This window comes from Lepidochelys kempii, chromosome 4 (assembly GCF_965140285.1).
Source record: "Lepidochelys kempii isolate rLepKem1 chromosome 4, rLepKem1.hap1, whole genome shotgun sequence".
In the NCBI taxonomy this organism is placed as follows: Eukaryota; Metazoa; Chordata; order Testudines; family Cheloniidae; genus Lepidochelys; species Lepidochelys kempii.
In genome coordinates, this window is record NC_136383.1 from 16,967,597 (window position 1) to 16,990,678 (window position 23,082).

The window sequence follows — 23,082 nt, forward strand, 5'->3', positions numbered from 1 at the left end:
GTTCTGAAATGATTGTGAGCGAAGATGCAGGAATTATCTATACGTAGATAAAGAAAAGGAGACTGAGAAGAATTATTCAAATTTGTGCAAATGAATTGCTTCCATTTTTCCTTCCTCTGCCAAGTGGAAATTGAACGTGACCCACTCTGACCTCTCTCTATTAAGTGCTGCAAATTGCAGTAAATGCACAGTTCTGAGTGCCCTAATGAGACAAAGCTCCAGCAATGCCTCATTAATAAGGAAAGTTTGACCTTGCTGGTCAGCCCTTCATTCGATATTGAAAAGAAATAGGAAAAAAGAAGGGATGACCTGCTGTAAATTTTGAACAATACCTTTGATTTAGTTTGTATATACTCCCAACAAGGCACTCCTCAACCTTTTTTTCCCCCCTTCCATTCCTACAATACAAGGGAAGAAGTATTTACTTATTAGACTCCCATGTAAATTCATGAAGACAGTGGTGATCTACAGCAGTGGTACATTCTGAGAGCCTAATCTAAATTTTTTAAATTTATTTATATTGTACCAGTTTTAGAAGAAGTTTGGATATATTCTATTCTATTCCTTACACCATGCCCATCACTATGATACCTCAATGCTGTACCTTGATACATGCAATATTAGACATTTGAGGTAGTTTTGCAGACTACACTATGCACTAACTCTAAATTTACAGGTTTCAGAGTGAGTGTCCAAGAGGGTGTTACTGTATTATCCCATCTGAGATATAATTTAAAGCAGATTGTGTTTAATTTACCAATATAACCCAGTAACCCAGGTTTTGCTGAAAATCTGAACACTTTCATTCCTAAAATGGTTTTGGCCTAAAATATTTCACTTTTCAGATTTTTGGTGCTCACCCCCACCCCCAATTTTAATGAAAGTTTATACTGATTTTTTTGCTTTTCAACCTAACCATTACATCACAATATAAAAAGAAAGTAGAACAAAAACGAACATTCTAAACTTATAATTACCATCACATAACAGCAATGATAGATAAATACATGTACAACAATAATTTTTACATATTTAATATACTATAACATAAAATAAATCAAGATTTGACAGCTAATGGGGGGGTGGGGTAAACATAGACAAGCCAGGGAGGGGAAATATGAAAGTAGGAGGAAAAGAAGAAGGGAGTGAAAAAGGATGGGGGCAGGAAATGTGAAGGGTCCATTGGGCCCATAGGTATTTCGTAATCCAATGTTTTTAAAAAAAGGAACTCTGATATCTTCAAATGTGTGTAATTGATTCCTGTGGCAGAAAGTGATTCTTTCTTTGGCTGTTAGGAAACCCCAAAATTTGTTGAAAACATTTTCCATGAAAATTTCAGTTTAATTGGAAAAAAAAACCCATTAAAAACGTTTCACTAGAAATTTTTTGGCCATCTCTAGTTCCTAAGAGTTTTCATTACTTGCTATGCAGTATTTCTTATTCATTATTCATGATTCTCCTGTTTTGAAATATTTTAAGTTATCCAAACAGGAAGTGGAAAGAATGCAATGTGATTTAGATGTTCAGTTATACACCATGAGTTGTCAAAATGAAAAGTAAGTGAACAGCCTATTGGCTGAAATTGGCTTGCGTAAACTGTTCATTGATTTTTACTAGTTTATTTACTATTTATAATTGTTCAAAGTCTGTTCCCAAATGATTTGTGAACCAAAATGATAGCTCTAAATTTGCTGGATAAGTTGCCACAAAAAAATTTGATGTCCCTATTATATATTCATCGGAATCCCTATAAACCACCTCCTTTGGAATTTGCTGGTAACTCAGATGTCCCATAATGATGCATTCTGGAATGTTGTAGCAAAATGGAGCCAGCTGTAGAGCTTACAAGACATAGAAAATATTTCTGCCAAGGTTAAGTTTTTTTTTAAAAAATCCAGCGACACACTTAATGTGTGATCAACTTTTAAAGCAGGAAATTAGCCTTAGCGACTTCAATGGAACGACTTTCCTGATTTAAGTATGTGCTTATGTGCTTTGCTAGATCAGGTCTTTATTTAGATGCTTAAATATGGACAAAAGAGCCTAACTTTAGGTACCTATTTTAGAAAATGTTGGTTTTCTGTGCTTAATGCTTCTAATAGCCTGTTTAGTGAGAATATTTAGAACATACTGATGGCGTATCATTTTGCTTTGCAGGTCACCATTAACAGTCTTTTCCAGGGGCAGAATGCAGTGGTTGTGTTTGCAATGTATCTAGCTCTGACATAAAGTATTTCTAACTCTGGGTTGAAAACATGGCTTAACTTGTTTTATCAATGCATTTATAGTGTTTTAAAAATGCAAGCTTCCTGTAGTGGGCATGCGGAGTGATGCAATTCCCCATCCCACTGGCTAATTCTGATTGTCATCTCATCCCCCAAAAATTAAGCCACAGAAACACCATTGGTTCATGGATGCTTTTCAGTCAGACATACTTTTGTGGCATTAATATGATGGATGCTGATGTCATAGGCCCCAATCATGCAACAGCATACAGGAGGGCATTGGAGTGAATGGGGTTCCACACAGGTGTAAGTCTCCGTCTATGTATATGCTGTTTGGGATCAGGACCTTGAGGAATCTCGAGGAAAAGCTGCTGCCTTAAATCACACTTTATATTTCAGGTTCTTCTGATGTAAAAGAAATATAGATCTCAAGGAATATAATAGGCAGGATGGGAGTTTTTATGAAAATAACTGAGAAGAGAGTTTGGCTTCTTAGGTTTATGATCCAGAATGTTTTGCAGCAATACCATTCTTACCATAGATGTCTGTTAGCAAGATATTTTATAATACAGCCAGTGTATCATAGGTAAACACACAGAACACCCTATCCTGAGAACTGTGTTTTAAAGAGATGCTGCCAATTTATTTAGGCCCCATAATGTGTCTTCCATAAATGGTAAATCCCAGGCAATTTCCATGAAGGGTTCTTGCTATATATTACATACAATAAAACCCTGTATAACTGAAGAGTATCTATAGAATGGATTTTAAAATCAAGGCATTTTCCTGTGTAGGACAGCTATATTTTAGATATATTTTAAGTTTATTAGTGATAATTTTCATAATCCTCTGATCCCTGTACCATGGGACCCATGATAACTGAGGGTATGTCTACACAGCAAAAAAACAAAACAAAATAAAAACAAAATATAAAAAAAAACAATCCATGACAGAGAGTCTCAGAGCTTTGGTCAATTAATTCAGGCTCATGCTACGGGGCTAAAAATAGGCACGTAGACATTTGGGCTTGGGGTGGAGCCCAGGCAGTGAGACCCTTTCTCAGAGCCTGGGCTCCAACCTGAGCCTGAATGTCTACTTGGCTATTTTTAGCCCCATAACATGAACCTGAGTTAATTGACCTAGGCTCTGAGACTTATAGATTCATAGATACTAAGGTCAGAAGGGACCATTATGATCATCTAGTCTGACCTCCTGCACAATGCAGGCCAGAGAATCTCACGCACCCACTCTTGCGAAAAACCTATGTCTGAGCTATTGAAGTCCTCAAATCGTGGTTTAAAGACTTCAAGGAGCAGAGACTCCTCCAGCAAGTGACCCGTGTCCCATGCTACAGAGGAAGGCGAAAAACCTCCAGGGCCTCTTCCAATCTGCCCTGGAGGAAAATTCCTTCCCGACCCCAAATATGGCGATCAGCTAAACCCTGAGCATATGGGCAAGATTCACCAGCCAGATACTACAGAAAATTCTTTCCTTGGTAACTCAGATCCCACCCCATCTAACATCCCATCACAGGCCATTAGGCCTATTTACCATGAATATTTAAAGATCAGTTAATTACCAAAATCATGTTATCCCATCATACCATCTCCTCCATAAACTTATCGAGTTTAATCTTAAAGCCAGATAGATCTTTTGCCCCCACTGCTTCCCTTGGAAGGCTATTCCAAAAGTTCACACCTCTGATGGTTAGAAACCTTTGTCTTATTTCAAGTCTAAAGTTCCCAACGACCAGTTTATATCCATTTGTTCTTATGTCCACATTGGTACTGAGCTTAAATAATTCCTCTCCCTCTCCAGTATTTATCCCTCTGATATATTTATAGAGAGCAATCATATCTCCCCTCAACCTTCTTTTAGTTAGGCTAAACAAGCCATGCTCCTTGAGTCTCCTTTCATAAGACAAGTTTTCCATTCCTCGGATCATCCTAGTAGCCCTTCTCTGTACCTGTTCCAGTTTGAATTCATCCTTCTTAAACATGGGAGACCAGAACTGCACACTGTATTCCAGGTGAGGTCTCACCAGTGCCTTGTATAACGGTACTAAAACCTCCTTATCCCTACTGGAAATACCTCTCCTGATGCATCCCAAGACCGCATTAGCTTTTTTCACAGCCATATCACATTGGTGGCTCATAGTCATCTTATGATCAACCAATACCCCAAGGTCCTTTTCCTCCTCCGTTACTTCTAATTGATGCGTCCCCAGCTTATAACTAAAATTCTTGTTGTTAATCCCTAAATGCATAACCTTACACTTCTCACTATTAAATTTCATCCTATTACTATTACTCCAGTTTACAAGGTCATCCAGATCGTCCTGTATGATATCCCGGTCCTTCTCTAAATTGGCAATACCTCCCAGCTTTGTATCATCCGCAAACTTTATTAGAACACTCCCACTTTTTGTACCAAGGTCAGTAATAAAAAGATTAAATAAGATTGGTCCCAAAACTGATCCTTGAGGAACTCCACTGGTGACCTCCCTCCAGCCTGACAGTAGGACCCGTTGTAGTCTCCCCTTTTAACCACTTCCTTATCCACCTTTCAATTTTCATATTGATCCCCATCTTTTCCAATTTAACTAATAATTCCTCATGTGGCATGGTATCAAACACCTTACTGAAATCTAGGTAAATTAGATCCACTGCATTTCCTTTGTCTAAAAAATCTGTTACTTTCTCAAAGAAGGAGATCAGGTTGGTTTGGCACGATCTATCTTATGTAAAACCATGTTGTATTTTGTCCAATTTACTATTGACTTCAATGTCCTTAACTACTTTCTCCTTCAAAATTTTTTCCAAGACCTTGCATACTACAGATGTCAAACTAACAGGCCTGTAGTTACCCAGATCACTTTTTTTCCCTTTCTTAAAAATAGGAACTATGTTAGCAATTCTCCAATCATACGGTACAACTCCTGAGTTTACAGATTCATTAAAAATTCGGGTGCCAATTCCTTTAATATTCTTGGATGAAGATTATCTGGGCCCCCGATTTAGTCCCATTAAGCTGTTTGAGTTTGGCTTCTACCTCAGCTATGGTAATATCTACCTCCATATCCTCATTCCCATTTGTCATACTACCATTATCCCTAAGATCCTCTTTAGCCTTATTAAAGACTGAAGCAAAGTATTTGTTTAGATATTGGGCCATGCCTAGATTATCCTTAACCTCCACTCCATCCTCAGTGTTTAGCGGTCCCACTTCTTCTTTCTTTGTTTTCTTCTTATTTATATGGCTATAGAACCTTTTACTATTGGTTTTAATTCCCTTTGCAAGGTCCAACTCTACTTGACTTTTAGCGTGTCTCACTTCATCCCTGCATGTTCTTACCTCAATAAGGTAGCTTTCTTTGCTGATCCCTTGCTGCTGTGGGGTTTTTTGTGTGTAGACATACCGTAAGATATACAAACAGAGGGATACAAGCACAGACTCCTAATAAAAAAGGTTAAGAACGTCCAAAACCACTTCTAAAATAGTTCTTCCATGTTAACATATTGACATATGAAGAATATGCAACTGCGTGATATACATATTTACCCGTATTCATTTCCTGGATATTCCACAACTGTGATATTGATATTCCTTAACTAATAGAGGTAGGTGGTTAATATATAATGAATAATTCATCTGATGTATTTAGCCTCTTTTTCTGTTCACAAATTGGGAGCAGTTCATGATTTTCTCAAAAGTATTTGTAATTCAAAATGATTAATTGAATGATTTTTGCAAATTGTTGGCCTGCAGATTGTGAGCAGGTGGTTACAAATATTCAGTATTCAAAAGTCAGGTTGTATTGGTTAGCTTTGATTGCATGCATACATCACATGGTGTGTTTCTGTTCCCTGATTGGATGAGTCAAACTTCACTCTTAAACAAGTTTCCAGTGCAAATATATAGGATAATGAGTTCAAATATTCCCTTCATGTGAATATTCTTCAGCATTTACTTAAAGTTTCTTGTTTCTGACAAGATTCCTGCCAGTAAAATAATTTGTTTGAACATCGAAGGGAAGCACAAAAAGGTTGTGACTGCAGTTGGAGTAAATTTGATTAAAATTTCAAACACATTCGCACACAACTTTTTTATAGTATTCACCCTCTTCTAATAAATGTCAGTTTCTGCTAGATGAGAAAGGTAATGTGCTCCCACTGGTTTCAGCATCTTTTGGGAACAGACCTGTAATGTACTTCAATGCCTGTGAACATTCAATAAAATATTAATTCTCTAAGAAAACAGTCTATAATCTAAAGTGTCTTGTCAATAAAACAGGCTGATGTTCTATAATATTTCATTGTGGAAAATTAAACAATGTTTACTCAGAAACAGGAAAAGTGGAAAAAAATTTAAAATGTTCTTTTGTAGGAGCTGTCACTGAACTAAAATATGACCCATCTGATTTCAGTTAGATTTTTTCACAGCTATAATTAACTTTGTCTTTTGACAACTCCTTCTGAGGCATATATTAATTAAATATGGGATAATGAATAGAGACAACTAGATCACCAGGGTATAAATCAATGAAGGGGTTCTGATGATACCATAAACCACAAGAATGGAGTGTGTGTAGTTAGTAATAACATCAAAAGCTCATGATTGATTTGGAGTTTAGCGATCCTTTCACATTCATTATTATTTTATATAATGCACAGAAAAGAATGGTGCTTCACGCAAAGACAAGAACTCCCCTCCCCCCTGGATTCTTTGATAATGAAAATACTTCCATTGTGCACACTGAAAGAAAAATGTCATGCTCATTGTATGGACAGGGATACTGAGAGCTTATTGTGTAGTGAGACAGGATTAGTGAAGGCTTTACTGTAATTTATTTATATGCCTGTTACAGACAAATTTGGCAGGTGCAAAATAGTGTAGCTGTTTTGACTTCAATGAAGCTATGCTGATTTACCATCAGGCAGGGATCTCACCCCCAAATCACCTTTCATAGATTCTAAAACCCTTTTCTTTAGTTAAGCTAGAATTTTTCAATAACAAAATATAAAATGTAAATATATTTAACTAAACTATATGTATGCTAATAGGCTAAACTTACTGTATGAAGTGGTGATGTAGCTCTGTTGGTTCCAGGATATTAGAGAGACAAGGTCGGTGAGGAAATATCTTTTATTGGCCAACTTCTGTTGGTGAGAGAAACAAGCTTTCAAGCTCACACAGAGCTCTTCTTCAGGTCCTGTGTAAGCTCAAATTTGTCTCTCAACAACAGAAATTAATCCAATAAAAGAAATATTATCTCATTCAGCTTTATATTTACCATGGCAGTATTAAGTCAAACTTGTCAGTTTCTTTATACACACCCATGTACATAGACACCATCCATCACCCAAACTGTGGTGTTGTGCTAATAAAATAGTTACTTTATAAAATTATTCATGGATGTGTGTAGTTTTTTAAAATAGCCATTTTTTGAGCACAGTAATACTCTGGGTTTCACAGTGCATGCTCTCCCAGGTTGTTATTGCTTATTTATTTTCATCTTATAGTTTTTGGAAATGGTAGGGGACCATGAGGCAAGAGTAACATGGAATGTTTTAATTCTTAATTTAGAGTGTTCAGCCTGAGAAGTTCCAAGCTGAAAGATCAATTTATGCTTTTTTTATTCATGCTGTAATGCCTTAAAAGTGTCCGTACTGAAGTGTTTTCAGCAGGCAAATGGGGTATTGCTCAAACTCTCTTTAGTATTTCTTAATAAACCTTTCAAAGGTGTGGTCAGAAATCTCTGGGTTATGGTATGTTTTTGTTTTTCACAAAGTATAATAGGATATCACTGTGCACTTATATATTGTCAACTGTATCCATTTGACCAGTACAACACTGGAATCTTGGTTTGGTATTGTAGCTGATAGCAATGTGGCTTGATTCTAAAGAATGAGTGATAGAGTTATGGCCAGATTTAAAATGCTAGAATTACCCCAGAGATGAATACTGACTCTAAATGCAATAACTCAAATTCCCCATCCCCTACTTTCCAGCTCCCCCACCCATACAATGATTTCCACCAGAGATAGCATTCATTCTATGTCTCTAACTGGTGGGGAGAAAATATCATAGAAAAGAAACTCTGAGAAATGAATCTTTGAGAGTACTGCCCACTTTGGACATGCCTCATGTTCTGGGAATTGCCTGTTTCCATCTTACATTGAGGTCAGCATCTGCTAATCTATTTTATTTTATCAGGTTTGTGAGAGTGAGGATTGGGGAGTAGATGCGTAAGAGTTGGGAAGAGAGATTCTCTTTGAGGAGTTCCAGAAGAGCTAGTTCTCTTGGGTGCCTTGGTTGGCTGGTTGCCCAACTTAAGAGTTTTTATAAGGGCCTAAGGGTGGGTGCTCAGCACTTTCTGAAAATTAGGCCTCTTTCAGGTGTCTCAAATTGGACATCCAAAAACTGAGGCAACCAAAACCACCAGTTACTTTTGAATCTCTCTCTATAATATAAAATTTAAATGAACTATACAAGGCACTGCCAATCAGTAGGTCATATCCTAAATGTCAAATCCTTTTTATCTGCTGAAGCTTTGGACACATTTTAATACTGCAGTGCTAGCATTTTAAGTGTATTTTTGTGAGGCCTCTAGAGAACTGTGGTGGATAGGCATCATATAAATAACCTTTATTGTTATTATCATTATATGTCGCATTCACTCTGTTTTGCTGCCATTAATAAACCATTCAAGCAATGTTGTTGTGATGTATAACATTAGCAGTATGCTCCTTAGGGAAACACATAACTGGGTATTTAATATTCTATCTGTTTCCTGGGCCATCTCTCCACAGGCTACAATGTGTTCAAAGTTCAGTATAAAAAAATGGTTTTTGTATGCAGAGATCAAAACATCCTACTACATGCACTGTTGTAACTCACACAATGTCAAAATTCTGCTAGATTAGATACTACTAAATTAACTAAACTGCTTGTGGCTTTAGGGCTGCAATTTCATGTGCCTCCTCAAATATTGGGTATTGTGGACCAGTTGTCTAAAATCCAGCCTCCCCTTTTGCACTCACAATTAATACCATTGTGCTAACTGTCTGGTGGGTGCAGTCAAACATTTAAAAAACATTAATCGCATACATAAATAACTGCAGGCCCTGGTTCAGGCTGGATTGAAAAGCAGGTTCTACTGGACAGACTTTCTAAAGGATTCAGCACCCAGCTGCTCCCATTCAAAACAATAGGAGCTGTTAGGTGTCAGGCCTTCTGAAAAATCAGGCCCTATATCTGTACAATAGCATGCCTTCACCCTCAACAGTACCCCAGTCTATTCATGGGAATACTGGCTTAAATGATTTTAATCTTCAAAGCTGTCAGTGTCTTTGGCCAGACAGTACATTCTCTTCGCTGAAGACCAAGACTTACTATGATTAGGTGTTTTTTGTGGGTTGGTCATGGCATAAATAGTAAATTTTGCAGATGTTTATGTGGTGACCAACCCACAAAAAATGTGTGATTTCTCTGCAATGTTTCTCAAACTAGGGGCCCAGACCTATAAGGGGATCACAAGCCTATCAGGGGGTTGCGGTATTGCCACCATTACTTCTCCACTGCTGCTAGTGGGTGGTGCTGCCTTTGGAACTGGGCCCTGGGGCAGCCACCGCCGCTCTCTGCTCTGCCTTCAGACCTGGGCCGGAGACCAGATTTCATGGGGGAGTCCAGATTTCATAGTCCATGATGCAATTTTCATGGCCACGAATTTAGTAGATCCCTGACTATGATGGTTGAGTATCTCAGGAGAATGGAAGTATGTCTGGTGGGAAGAGAAGACCCTGCCTTCTTAGTAGCTGATCTATGTCTGTGGAACCACTCCCCAACTTGACACATGAGAGAACACCACATATCAAACACTGCTTTCAGAACAAAATGTAAGACCTATCCTTTAACAGTATCTTTCCCATCATTATAATAAAAACAGTAATAAACCCCATCCGGGGCCGGGGGGAGGGGCGGGGGGGGGCGGGAGAGAGAGGAGGGGGAAGAGTAGGGAAATGACCTTAGAGGTAAAGAGTTTAGTGAGTGTTGGAATTTAAGTAATTGTCTCAGGCACTCTGATATCACGGTGATGCAGTTTGATAGATGTAGACTGATGTCTTCTGTGATATTTTGCATTGCCAGGTACTGTGTGATGGTTTTAAATAATTATTACAAAACCCAACATTTCTTCCATTAGCAACCAGTAATGATAATTTAATGATCAAAGGTTAGATCAGTGGTTCTCAAGCTGGGGTCATGACCACTCTGTCCTTCTGATTCTCCAAATGAAAGATGGGTCCAGGGTGCATCTCAGCTAGATTGGACAGGAATCCTGGAATAAGAATGGCTGAGAATCGTTGGTCTAAATCATGGCATTTTAGCAAAGCCCTGTGTTGGAGACAGTGTTGAGCCATACTGCCCCAAGGGAAGTGTCAGAGGAGCTCCCAGTGCTCCCCAGTGAGTGCAGGGAAGCACATAAAGAGTGACATCCATTTAAACAACACAGCATATACTCCCTCCGCAAGTGGCCAGCCATCTCTGCTGATTGGCATATGGAGGTGCAGATCCATGGCAATCACTTTTGAGGTGCAGGGGATCCCCAAGGGATAGGGTGACTAGAAATCAATTCCTGCACTCCCCTATGCTCTGACTACAGTTCTGCCAAGTCCTTATACGGACTTTGCTCTCTTTTCTGCTATGGTACAGAGTGTGTAAGGACCAGGTAGAACCCAGTCCATATAGATCTTATTTATATATTCTTTTTTGCACATAAATGGTGGTGACATTACCCCTCTCCTCTTCCCCCCCAAAAAATGAAATTTAGCAAATTACCCTTTTTGTAGTCTTTAACCATGAATTACTATGAATCTCTAATAGTTCTGCAGCCCTTCGCTAAGGATGTCTAAATTATCGAAAACAATTTTACCGAGGGAAAAGCGAAAAGGGTAAAGTTCAGGGTTGTCTTTAAGGTCTACATTAATTTGTGTTAAGGATCTCAGATGCATCAATCTCTTTAGTGGCTTGCAAAGCAAAGCCAATGTGACCTTTTCTGTTAATAAATAGAATACAGAAACTAACCACACTTAAAATTACACCTTTAAAAAATATTCATACCCTGGGCACCAGGCCAAGCCCAAACATTTTTGTATAATGATGATGATCCTGAATTCAGAAAAAGAGATATGGAAAAGAGCCCCCAACAGCTCCAGACCTAATGTATTAATTACTTGATGGATGCTTTTGTCTGGGTGGGTAGTATGAGGAGGGAGATTGAGATACCCTGTATACCTGATATGAAGGACAGGGACCTGTGTACAAATTTCACACTTTGGGCACAGTCTTGCTCTTTCTCAGGTGGGGACAGCAGAATGGAAGTGATATTGTGGATTCCAAAGTCATTCTGCCAATACAGGGCAGACTGGACCAGAAAAAGCTCTGCTGAGCATGATACTGCTCCTTTAGACAGAGCAATGTGCACTTCGCTCTACTGCCTGATGATGACAGTATATGCAGAGGACCTTGAGGTCGTAGAGGGCTGGTGGGTATATTAGACTATGAGGGCAATTAATGCTTAAGGAAATGCTGGGCTGGATTCATGCCATGCTTCTACACAGATGTGTTTAGGGACTCTCTTTCACCTTCATGTGTCCTTGCAACAGAGGGTAGGATTTTGCTCTTTGGTTGTATCACTGTATGGCTATGAGAGATAGAACAGTAGGTTATAGACTGGCTTTATTCAGTGATGGCATGAAGAGCAGGGGAAAATCAGGGGTTCTGTTTTATTTTACATATATGTAATATTGCATAGGTTCCAGATAGTATCAATTCATGGAAGAATTAGCCCTTCAAAGTGCCCAGCTTAGTTAGGGAACTCTAGCCTGAACTGACCCTGGCCTAAACTACCTGTGTATGGCTCTTCAGGCCAACTCTGGTGACTCTTTTTGGCTTCAGACTTTTCCCTATTTTTTTCTTTTTCTGCATGTGCTTTTGGTGTCTGTTTTCATGGCTGACACCTCTATAGCAAATAAAAAGGTGGTTAATGAGTAGCATCAATGCAGTAGCCTTTATAGCGTCCTTTTATAGGAAATAAAATGCTACCAACACCACCCACCCATGAAAGGGCATAGAACAAATAAGTTATAGCAACTGATAAAGATTTGCCTGACTTAGCCCAATTTGTGACTTCAGTACAACATTTCTGCCACCATATGGAGCTGTATGAGATTATAAATGACCAGCCTGCCCAGATCCACTCACATGACGGAATCCACATGGATCCAGTGGAATCCCAGAACAACTCTAAAGAAACATTCTACTAAAGAGTGCCCAGGTCTCATTTCCTACAAAGAGGTCAGGAGAATGGAGGAAACCAGCTCTGTGGTCTCCACATTGCAGATATTTTTCTTCTCTATCTTTCCTTTGAGGTTTCACATTTGAATCCAGAGAAAGGTTTTAGTATAATTTGCATACCCATAGATATTAACTCTTTAATATCTTTCCTCCTCAATGACAATGTTCCATCTCATTGCATATACACTTTTTTAGCTTTCTATTTATCTAATTAGATGGCCCACATCATAGTATCTGAAAACCTCACAATCCTTCCAACACCCCTGTAAGGTCTGGTAGTGGGGAAGTGAGTCTAAGGGTATCTTAAGTGTGACTTGCTCAAGGTCACAGAGGACGTCTGTAGCTGAGCCAGGAATTGTACCCAGGCCTCCTGAATTCCAGTCTAGTGCCCTATCTGTTGGAATACGCAGGAATTTCAGTAATGTAAGCACCTATAGAAGAGCAACCTGGTATTGAAAGGACTATGACACCATGAAATGATGTTTTTTAATCTGCTTCAATCCTTTGTCAAGTTTCCCTCACTGAATGGTTGATACCTGCAATTTAACAGATTTACCTTCCTGTTTAACTAAAGATGATTGTGACAATGGACCATCTCCCGATGTAGCTTTGCGCCAATGCAATGTCACTATCTTGGGCAGTGGCATTATGATGGTCTGACAAATGTCATGGTACTATGACCTTATGATGTCACTGTGCTTCTCTTGGTGGATTAGAGGATCTTTTGCTCAAGGTCCCAAGTCACAGCCCCATTCAGTAACAACCCCACCCCCAACGCCTTCCTTACCAGTGTTCTTTCCATGTCATGTGATTGTTATGGTCCAGTTTCTGATGGTGCACTCTGGGTATTGCATGAGGGAAATAACCTACTTTCTGCACTTAGTACGGAAGAACCCAATGCACAGCCACAGACTAGGGACCGAATGGCTAGGCAGAAGTTCTGCGGAAAAGGACCTAGGGGTGACAGTGGACGAGAAGCTGGATATGAGTCAGCAGTGTGCCCTTGTTGCCAAGAAGGCCAATGGCATTTTGGGATGTATAAGTAGGGGCATAGCGAGCAGATCGAGGGACGTGATCGTTCCCCTCTATTTGACATTGGTGAGGCCTCATCTGGAGTACTGTGTCCAGTTTTGGGCCCCACACTACAAGAAGGATGTGGATAAATTGGAGAGAGTCCAGCGAAGGGCAACAAAAATGATTAGGGGTCTGGAACACATGACTTATGAGGAGAGGCTGAGGGAACTGGGATTGTTTAGTCTGCAGAAGAGAAGAATGAGGGGGGATTTGATAGCTGCTTTCAACTACCTGAGAGGTGATTCCACAGAGGATGGTTCTAGACTATTCGCAGTGGTAGAAGAGGACAGGACAAGGAGTAATGGTCTCAAGTTGCAGTGGGGGAGGTTTAGGTTGGATATTAGGAAAAACTTTTTCACTAGGAGGGTGGTGAAACACTGGAATGTGTTACCTAGAGAGGTGGTAGAATCTCCTTCCTTAGAAGTTTTTAAGGTCAGGCTTGACAAAGCCCTGGCTGGGATGATTTAATTGGGGATTGGTCCTGCTGTGAGCAGGGGGTTGGACTAGATGACCTCCTGAGGTCCCTTCCAACCCTGATATTCTATGATTGATTCTATGATTCTTTCAGTAAGTATGGTAGGTAAGAGTGGGATACCACTGAGTAATATATCAGACTTCTTTACTAGTTTTTGACTTTTTCTTTCACCACATTTTTCTAACTTGATTGCAAATCTAATATTTGCTAATGTAATCAAAGAAGCAGCACATGGTAGGTGGTAGGCCAGCATTATCAATGCATATCTAAAAGTGATAACTTACTAACTACTTAGAGTACAAACTCAATAAAAATCCCTCCACCTCCATCTTCCTCCTGGATTCAACTCTCCAAAAACTCTATCAGGAACATAGGTCTTCAATGAGACCTTAAAGTTTTCTTGGGTCTGTCAAGCAGTGAGTGGAGAACATTCAAAGTTTCAAAGCTTGAGATAAGCAAATGGGCATAAATGCTTACCTAAAACCTGTATGAACTATCAGAATTTTTGACAAACTCCACCAGTCATGAACTTTTCTCCTGCCCCGTTACCATGGGACTTCTACACCCCCGGAAGCAGCATTTTATATGGGTGGTTACAGTGCATAACCAAGAAACTGCTGAACTTGTGATTTGCTCTTCAATATCTTTTGTACTTTAGGCTTTAATCCTACAATTTGCAATGTATGGGTGAACTGCTGTGCACACCTCAAGATGCATTGAAGTCACTGGGACTCCACACAGGCTCAGCAGTCTGCCTGTCCCTTGTAACCTACAGCACTGATGAACACAATGTGCTACCATCTCAGGTGCTGTCATTGCTCCGACACAGCTTTTGGCTTTCTTTTCATCCTGGGCATTATTACGGTATTGCATTGTACTATTGCTAATACTTTATTACAGTGAAGCTCTCTTGAAAGGCTAGGATAGATCTGTGCAAAGGGATGCTTTTTGTGCATGAAGACCTCTTAAATGAAGGGTAAATTAAGAAGCCATTTAAAAGAATAAACTTTCATGTACCCAGGGCTAAAGTACAAAAGAAATCATTCCCATATAAAAGAACAGATCAAGTGAATGAAAATGCTTCCTATGTACTGACCTAAAATGTATCTCATGAATGAAGAGCCCTTTACATAGTTTCTGTGAAGAATCAGTCCTGCACTGGAATTAGATGACCTAATACTGGAAGGTCTGTTCCATCTCTAATTTCTATGATTCAGTGACTTGCTGGAAAGAAATTCTATAGCTATCATTTTTCTTCATGCTCCATGGTACCTTGCTCTGTAAGTGGGCCTATTGATTTTGATGGTACTATTAAAGAAGTAAAGTACACACACCATGAACAATGGTGGTAAAATCTAGTTCTGTATCTATCACTCAAATATATAAAATGTATTTTGATATTTGTCATCCAAAATGTGTTTAACAGATTTATACTACACAGCTTCAACAGTGCAGTGGCACATATACATAATTCAAAACATGGTTGGGATGTACAGCTGTTCCCATTCATGACCACTTCACACACATGGTGGGAAAAATAAATACCTGCTTTTCCTAGAAAGATTCACCATGTGTCAAGTTTGCCACTGATGCCATATGGATGAGCAGCAGTACCATTCAGTTTCAAACATGCATATGTATTTTAAAATAAAAAGCATGAACTGTTATGAGTTTAGAACTAGGCCATCAGTTTAAAATAACACTAATAATAAAAGTGGAATGTAGTTATTATTTAGAGTGACTTTCCCAAACATGGAAACAGAACATTTGTACAAAGAGGCCCCATTCTGCATTATGCTCCATGTAGGCAGATTGCTTCATCCAGGCAGGACCCCATTGACACAGCTAGTCACCCATATGATTCCCAGCATAGGATCTGGGCCAACTTTGTTCCTTGTGCTTATTACTTTTATTTCAGATCTTTCTCTTTGAATAAGAGCTTTCTCTTTCTTTTTCAATTCTGGATTTGACGCATTGCTCTGGATGCAATGAAAAAATGTGCAATGTCATAAATAGACATCCTGGGAGAGCACACATAACAACCTGGGAAACCATTCTATCAGCCCCCCACCCTTAACTTGAATCCCAAAGAAAGTGAAATCAATCCTAATGAATTTTCATTTTTACAATCTGACTTAATATCCCCTCTAAAATCAGATCAGCTGAAGTGGTCCTGTTTCAGGGTAGCTGCAACAGTGCCATCTCATCAGCACTTACCTACATTATTTCAGAGCTTTATGCAAAATGCCTGGCAGTGCAAATCAAACTTCCCCAGGAAACAGAGGGCTATTTGTTCTTGTAGGCTAATTCATAAAGCTGACTTTTTAATTTAACAAAATCTGAACTTTCCCAGAAACCTTCAAGGCCCTGGTTGGAAGCTGTGTGCTAATTGCCCACGTGGCTTTTAAAATATCAGGTTAGACATGCAGTTTTCAAGAAGGGGAAAACAAATGTATGGATGGGGGTAAAGAACGCAGGGGGAAGAGATCTATGAAGGCAGATAATCAAAATCCACTCTCAGCAGCTACCTGTTGATAGTGAGGAGAAGATGAATCACTAGCTTAGGTCTGTGACAGCTTGCCTGAGATGAGAAAAAAGGGGCCCAGTAAATGCATGCAGCTTTTTCCCATCATCCCTTTAATAACCTGTAATATTGTAGCAGGATATTTTTGTCACACTGAATCTGATTGATGGTCTTGGCTATAAGACATTACAAGTGTAGAGTAAATTGACCAAACACCTAAACATACAAATTATTAAAAGGAGGGGGAGCAGCCAGAGGCCTCCTGGGGAAAACAGGCTGGCTTTAGTTAAGATGATCCCATTCCAAGTGCAATTTATAGTCTATTGACTTGTGGCAGTGTCTTTTTAGATGTGAGAAAATTGTCATACATTGCAAATGAGAAGCTGTTTTGACACCAGAATCGCAGAGAGTGCCAGGGAGAAATGATATCAGTGCCTGGTTCTGTTAAGGTTAAATGAAGCTGCATTGTTGCCAGCAGATAGGCATTCATTTCCTTTTCTTCCCCGGCTGTCCCTGTGTACAATTACTGTGATTAGGATGAGTAACAATGTGCTCCTGACACCCATTCTATTGACAGTACGTCTAGTTTTTTCCACTCAAGTGACACTAGTCATTACTTAGCCACTTGGATATTTTGACAGGGAAGATCCATGCCTGCCACTCAAGTGTATCAATGACAAGGAGGCCTTAGCCCCTGGACACATACCTCTGAATTAAAGCAGTCAAAGTCATCGCTGCTGGAATATGATGAACCTCTTTTGAAACAAGGCTATAAGAAACCTGTAGAAAAACAAATGCATCTGGATTATTTTTCATCCCTTTTCCCTAGGTTATCACTGTTGTTTTTGTTAGGGTCACAAATCCAAAAGATGTTTTATTCTCTTATGTGTTTTTCCATCTCATTTCTACTGTATACTTTGATCTTTTGAAGAATACTGTAATCACTAATTTAATTAATTTTGATTTATGGGGGAATGGAGTGGGGAGTGTGTGTATGTTTGCTCAAAAAATGTATAGGCTAAATTTGGCTCAGTTATACCTGTCCATGCTGGTTGACTTCATCTCTGCATTTCTGTTCCATTCTTATAGCTGGCGAGGTTGTTGAAATCTTCAAGGATCCTGAACTCCCAAGTTTGTGGTAGCAGTGCTCAGACCTCTAATATAGATGGATGGCCACAGTAGGCCAGCATTTTAAGCCCTGTCATTTAGTTCCTCTCTGAGTAATGTTCAGTGCTTAAAATGCTGGTGGTAATCAACATCCCATGTATACTAAGTCTCCATGGTAGTGCCAAACTGCTAGTAGCAATAGTGAACAAGGCCACAGAGCAGGGTTCCTGTCTATTTCAGCAGCTTGACTGCCTAAAAGAAAAGAACAGGCACCTTTCAAAAGATGCCATCAAAGGCTATTGCGTGAAATTTTGGATTCATGTATACCAAAGCAACTATAGCAGAGTGTAACTGGAAGCAGAATAAGGCCAAGTAGCTCCTGAAGGCATCTTATAAAAAGATACTGCCAAATGGGCCACTTCACTTTGAATGGTCCGTTAGAATATGTGATAATTACTTATGCTAAACTATCTGTTCAATCTTGTATTTAGCTGTGACACTTTAAGTTCCTTTTCCAGACCTAAGGAAGAGCTGTGTAGCTTGAAAGATGATCTTTCTCACCAACACAGGTTGGTCCAATCAAAGATATTACTTCACCCTCCTTGTCTCTACTGTCAAAGCTTATAAGCCTAAAATGAGACCTATCACCTTTGATTTGGTTTGCAAACTGTTTTGGATTGTAAGGGTTTGCATGACTGTTATGTTCTGGTAAGCAGGCAAGGTGCTGCAATACAATAGAACCCTGCTCTATGAAAGCATAGGGTAGTTGTCTGGCTCAACCATCTGCCTTCTTATAAGGATGCAATAAAACTGCGGAATGGTGCACACCTATGGACCTGTGTCCTGTGCAAAAACACAGTTGAAATCACAAAGACATTGGCTGTGTGCATGGATCACATAGAAGACATGATGATGTTTTTCTGCACTTGTAGCTTGTGTATGGTACAGTATACAGTATACATTACATACAGCCCATGACTAGTGGATATATGCAGTGTGGTCTAGGAGGTACAGCACTGGGATGGCCTTGGGAGACCAGAGTTCTATTCCTAGCTCTGTCACTGGCCTGCTGGCTTACTCTGGGCAAGTCATTTCCCCCACCTGTGCCTCAGTTTCTCCCTCTGTGCCTCAGTTTCTCCATCTGTAAAATGGGGTTAATGATACAGACCTCCTTTGGAAAGCTCACTTTGTGATCCATTGATGAAAACCAATGTGTAAGAGCTAGCTATTATTCTATTATACAGATCAGACAGTACATGCCAACTATTTCTATTTAGAATGGGTATTTTTACATTTTCCCAATTCTGTTTCTCAAAAACATGGTAGAATCAATATATTTCAGTAATGAATAAACATGTCACAGTTTCCCAGTTTTTTTCCAGTAACAGTTTGGATAGCGTTTCTTCAAACTGTAGAAATTTTCTGAAAGAAAAACAATAGATAGGTGTAGACCATACAGGAGGATTCAGCACATTTAACAACTATGTGTGATTGGAGGGGTTCTAGGATATGATACAAAACCAACATGTTTAGAAGACTCATAGATCAGAGGGATAAAAATATGCTACTTCAAATTTTTACCATTCTCAGTCTAAATCATTTGAATAGTGGTTTAAGTGCTTGTTTCACAGGCAGTTGTTAATATGTCATTAAGCCTCAATGACTTGCAACATTTCTCACATCCTCATTTACAGGAACACACACAAAAATAAGTTAAGCAAATTGTTCGTGAACCCAGTGGTACTGTATAAAGTTGATAATCAACAGCATTCTGCAGCATGTACATAAAAGAAACTCTGGAGAATTTATGAAAATGGTTTGTAGATTCCTGTTGGAAGCTGAAACATGTCTAAGCTTTACTGGAAACTTAATTATGTAGAAGGCGAAGTATCTCCATAAAGTTCAGCAAAAAATGTGCTAACAGTCTGGTCACTATATTGGAAAACACGTTTATCACGATGCCTATGATAGCCGTAGCATAGTGTATCCTCAGAACAGCTTCTGAACTTCCTTGTATCAAACAGTTAAATAGACAACTCTAGCTACTGAGCATCTTTTAAATTTCTTTCTCTTCTGAAATTTGTACCTAAGCTGGGACCTTCCATTCCCACCAGTTGTTTTTAATAAACTTTCTTTGTGGAGGAAGAGTTTTGGCTTACCTATTTCTTAGAGCCACAGTTCCATAAAGGGGTCAGGATGTCTCTCCATCTACAGTCATCTAGTGATCTGCCTGAGAAGAATGAATAAACTATTAAATTACAGTTCCTGGCAGCCACATCACTTTGCGTTTAATGTGTATCTTCTCTTCCTTTTATTCCTTTTCTTTTCTTTTCTTTTCTTTTCTTTTCGGGAAGAAACCATTATGGTCTAATTATTACTTGACCTTTATATTACACTATCAGCCAGAGACCCCAATCATAGGCAGGCCCCATTGTGTGCTAGGTGGTGTATAAATGCAACAGTTAGAAACATTCTTTGCCCCAAGGATCTTATAGCCTGAGAAGTATGTGAGCAAATGGGTGTGCAAAGTTCACTGTGACAGAACTAGACAAGGTTAGATCACTGCCTGTCATATACAGATCATCTTATCTTTGCCTTGTGGACATTGTAGGTGCTTAAAACAACATCACAGATGTGGAAGGATGTATGGAAGGCAATTTTTAAAATAAAAGCATGGTGAAATACAGGGGGTGCCATTAAAGATAGACATTTACCACAATGTGGTATTTACATTTAACACTGTAGTCTCCATGCTTAGAATGGGAAACACTGTAATAAATCTAATATTTGCAGGAGGTAAATATCCAAAGCTAGTTGCTTGATTAAAGGGACCAGGATTTTGTTCCTGCCTCTGCCATTGGCTGTTGTGACCTTGGGTAAGTCACTTCACCTCTTTGTACCTCTATTTCCTCTCCCACCTTTGTCTTACCTATTTAGATGGTATTCTCTTTGAATCAGAGACGGTCTCATACTATGTGTTTGTATATCACCTACCACAAGGGGGCCCCAATATCAACCAGAATGTCTAGGTGCTACTGTAATATATCTAACAATAATCCGCTGAGGATCTGGCCACCAGTTTTTAATGACCGTTGCCGTATGGTGTTCTGAGATCTAAAACCATAGCATTAAAATGTTGAGACTCTGCCTAGTCTTCATTAATGTGCCATGCCGCAAAACAAGCTAAATACTTTACTGAGACACAATGGCCTGTGAAAATTCACTTATTGAAACATTTAGAAGCTCCCCATTTAAACTGCAGCGTATTGTCCACCCCAGACACACATCTTCATTTACTAAAGAGAGCTTCCTCTATATCATCCTCATTTACATCTTGTGATCCATATTGATCTCAGCCATGTGATACTGTCCATCTAATGATACTTAAGTAGCAGAGGATGTCACTTTCTGTAGTCAGTAAAGCAAGTCTAGCCAGCTTATAATAAAGGACGGTGCTTCTCATTGCCTCATCAATAGTATGGTAGCTTTGGGCCACTGGAATCTCCTGACTTTCTGTTTTCATTGATAAGTGGAGATGAAGTGAACATTGATGAGTGGGAAATACTTTGGGTCTACAGTTATTATTACTAATCACAGTACAGAGAATATTCTGAGGCAGATGAATTTGTATGTGGAGGAAGTCTGTCCCTTTTTTGTTTAAAAGAGACTGTAAGTGGTTTCTTTCCTGCTCTGCCAATGAAAGGAAACTTTGTGGGTCCTAAAAAGATGGTCCAAGAAGCTCAGTTTCTCTCATTCCTCAGCCAGAGGTGGGCCAGTCAGGTTTAGCTCCAGGCTGATATCGCCAAATGCTTTACCCCCATCATCCTGCCCTTTCCTGTCCTAAGCTATCACTTCTCCCTCTCACACTTCATTTTTCACTGTTTTCTGTAGCTGTTTACTCCTGGGGAAAAACGAATGCAAAGCTGGGTATGAAATGCTACCAAGTCAGCATAGTATCATCTTATACCCGCTCTTGTATTAATTTGTAATGAATTGCAGTATTAATGTTTCCATAAATTACCAGGCAGTGGAGGCTCAAGCCTAGCATGTAACTTTCTAATTTGGCCAAATTATGGAATGATGCAACCATCTTGTTTTTCAGCACTTCTAGGCAGTACTGAGAGGCCTGAAAACTCAGGCTCTGGGAATTTAGTTTCAAATGTGGGGGCTTGGAGAAGGAACCATCTTTTGGGGGAACTGGTCTATGACTAAGGACCCTTGGCACTATGGTAAAGCAAATAATAATAATATCCAGATTCTGCATTTGGATCCTCTGGTTGGCAGTTTTGTAACCTAAATGCTAAGTTGAGTGCTCACATGTAGAATTCTACACCATAGCCTAAGTACCTGGGTTTAAAAACATTGGACAATATATGGTTTGTTCTGAAATGTTTGAGATCTTTCTGTTGTTGTCTATTTTATTGTTCTTGATGGACAATAGTAATATCTACCTCTTATATAGCACTTTTCATCCATAGATTCCAAAGTGCTTTACAAAGGAGGTCAGTAGCATTATCCCCACTTTACACATTGGTAAGTGACTTGCACGTGGTCACCCAACAAAGTAGTGGCAGAGCCAAGAATTGAAGCCAGGTTTTCTGAGTCCCGGTCCAGTGCATGATCTCCTAGAAAAAAATTAAATGTGGCATTGATCTAATGCCCACTGAAGTCAATGAAGTTTTTCCACTGACTTTATGGGACACTGGATCAGGCCCGAACCTGCTTCGTCAATAGACTGAAGCTCAGCACTCAGAAGTACGTTAAATAATGTTCACGAATATCATGGAATATTTCTGTACATGTCAAATATCCCCACCTTGGGGTAGGGATGTCCTGATTTTTTTTAAAGCAAAACTCTCACCTTTTTCCTCCCATTGTGACCCTCTATAAAGTTCATAGAAAGCATTGTATTGCCGTGGGGAATAAAGGTGTGCACCTGTTTTCCTGCAAATAGTTTCCATTATCCTATTATTGGACAGTACCAACTAAATGTATGCCTAAAATTTAGTGGGGGGAGGGCTGGAGGAAAAACAATGTAAGCAGAAATGTTTTAATCATTTATTTTTAAAAAGAATGAAAAATATATTCTTTTAATTTTAAAGTTGCCCTGCAGCATTCTGAAAAGGAACAGTAACATGTTGTGTTGGTGCCTGACAATTAGAAAGTAACCAGTCTAGTTACACAGTATAAGCTGAGTGAGTGTATAGTATACACAAAAACCAAAAATGGTGAAAAGAAATTTAAATTATCAAATGATTTCATTTTTATTGATTCAGTAATAATAATAACTTCTTATACAGCACTATTCATCAGTAGATCGT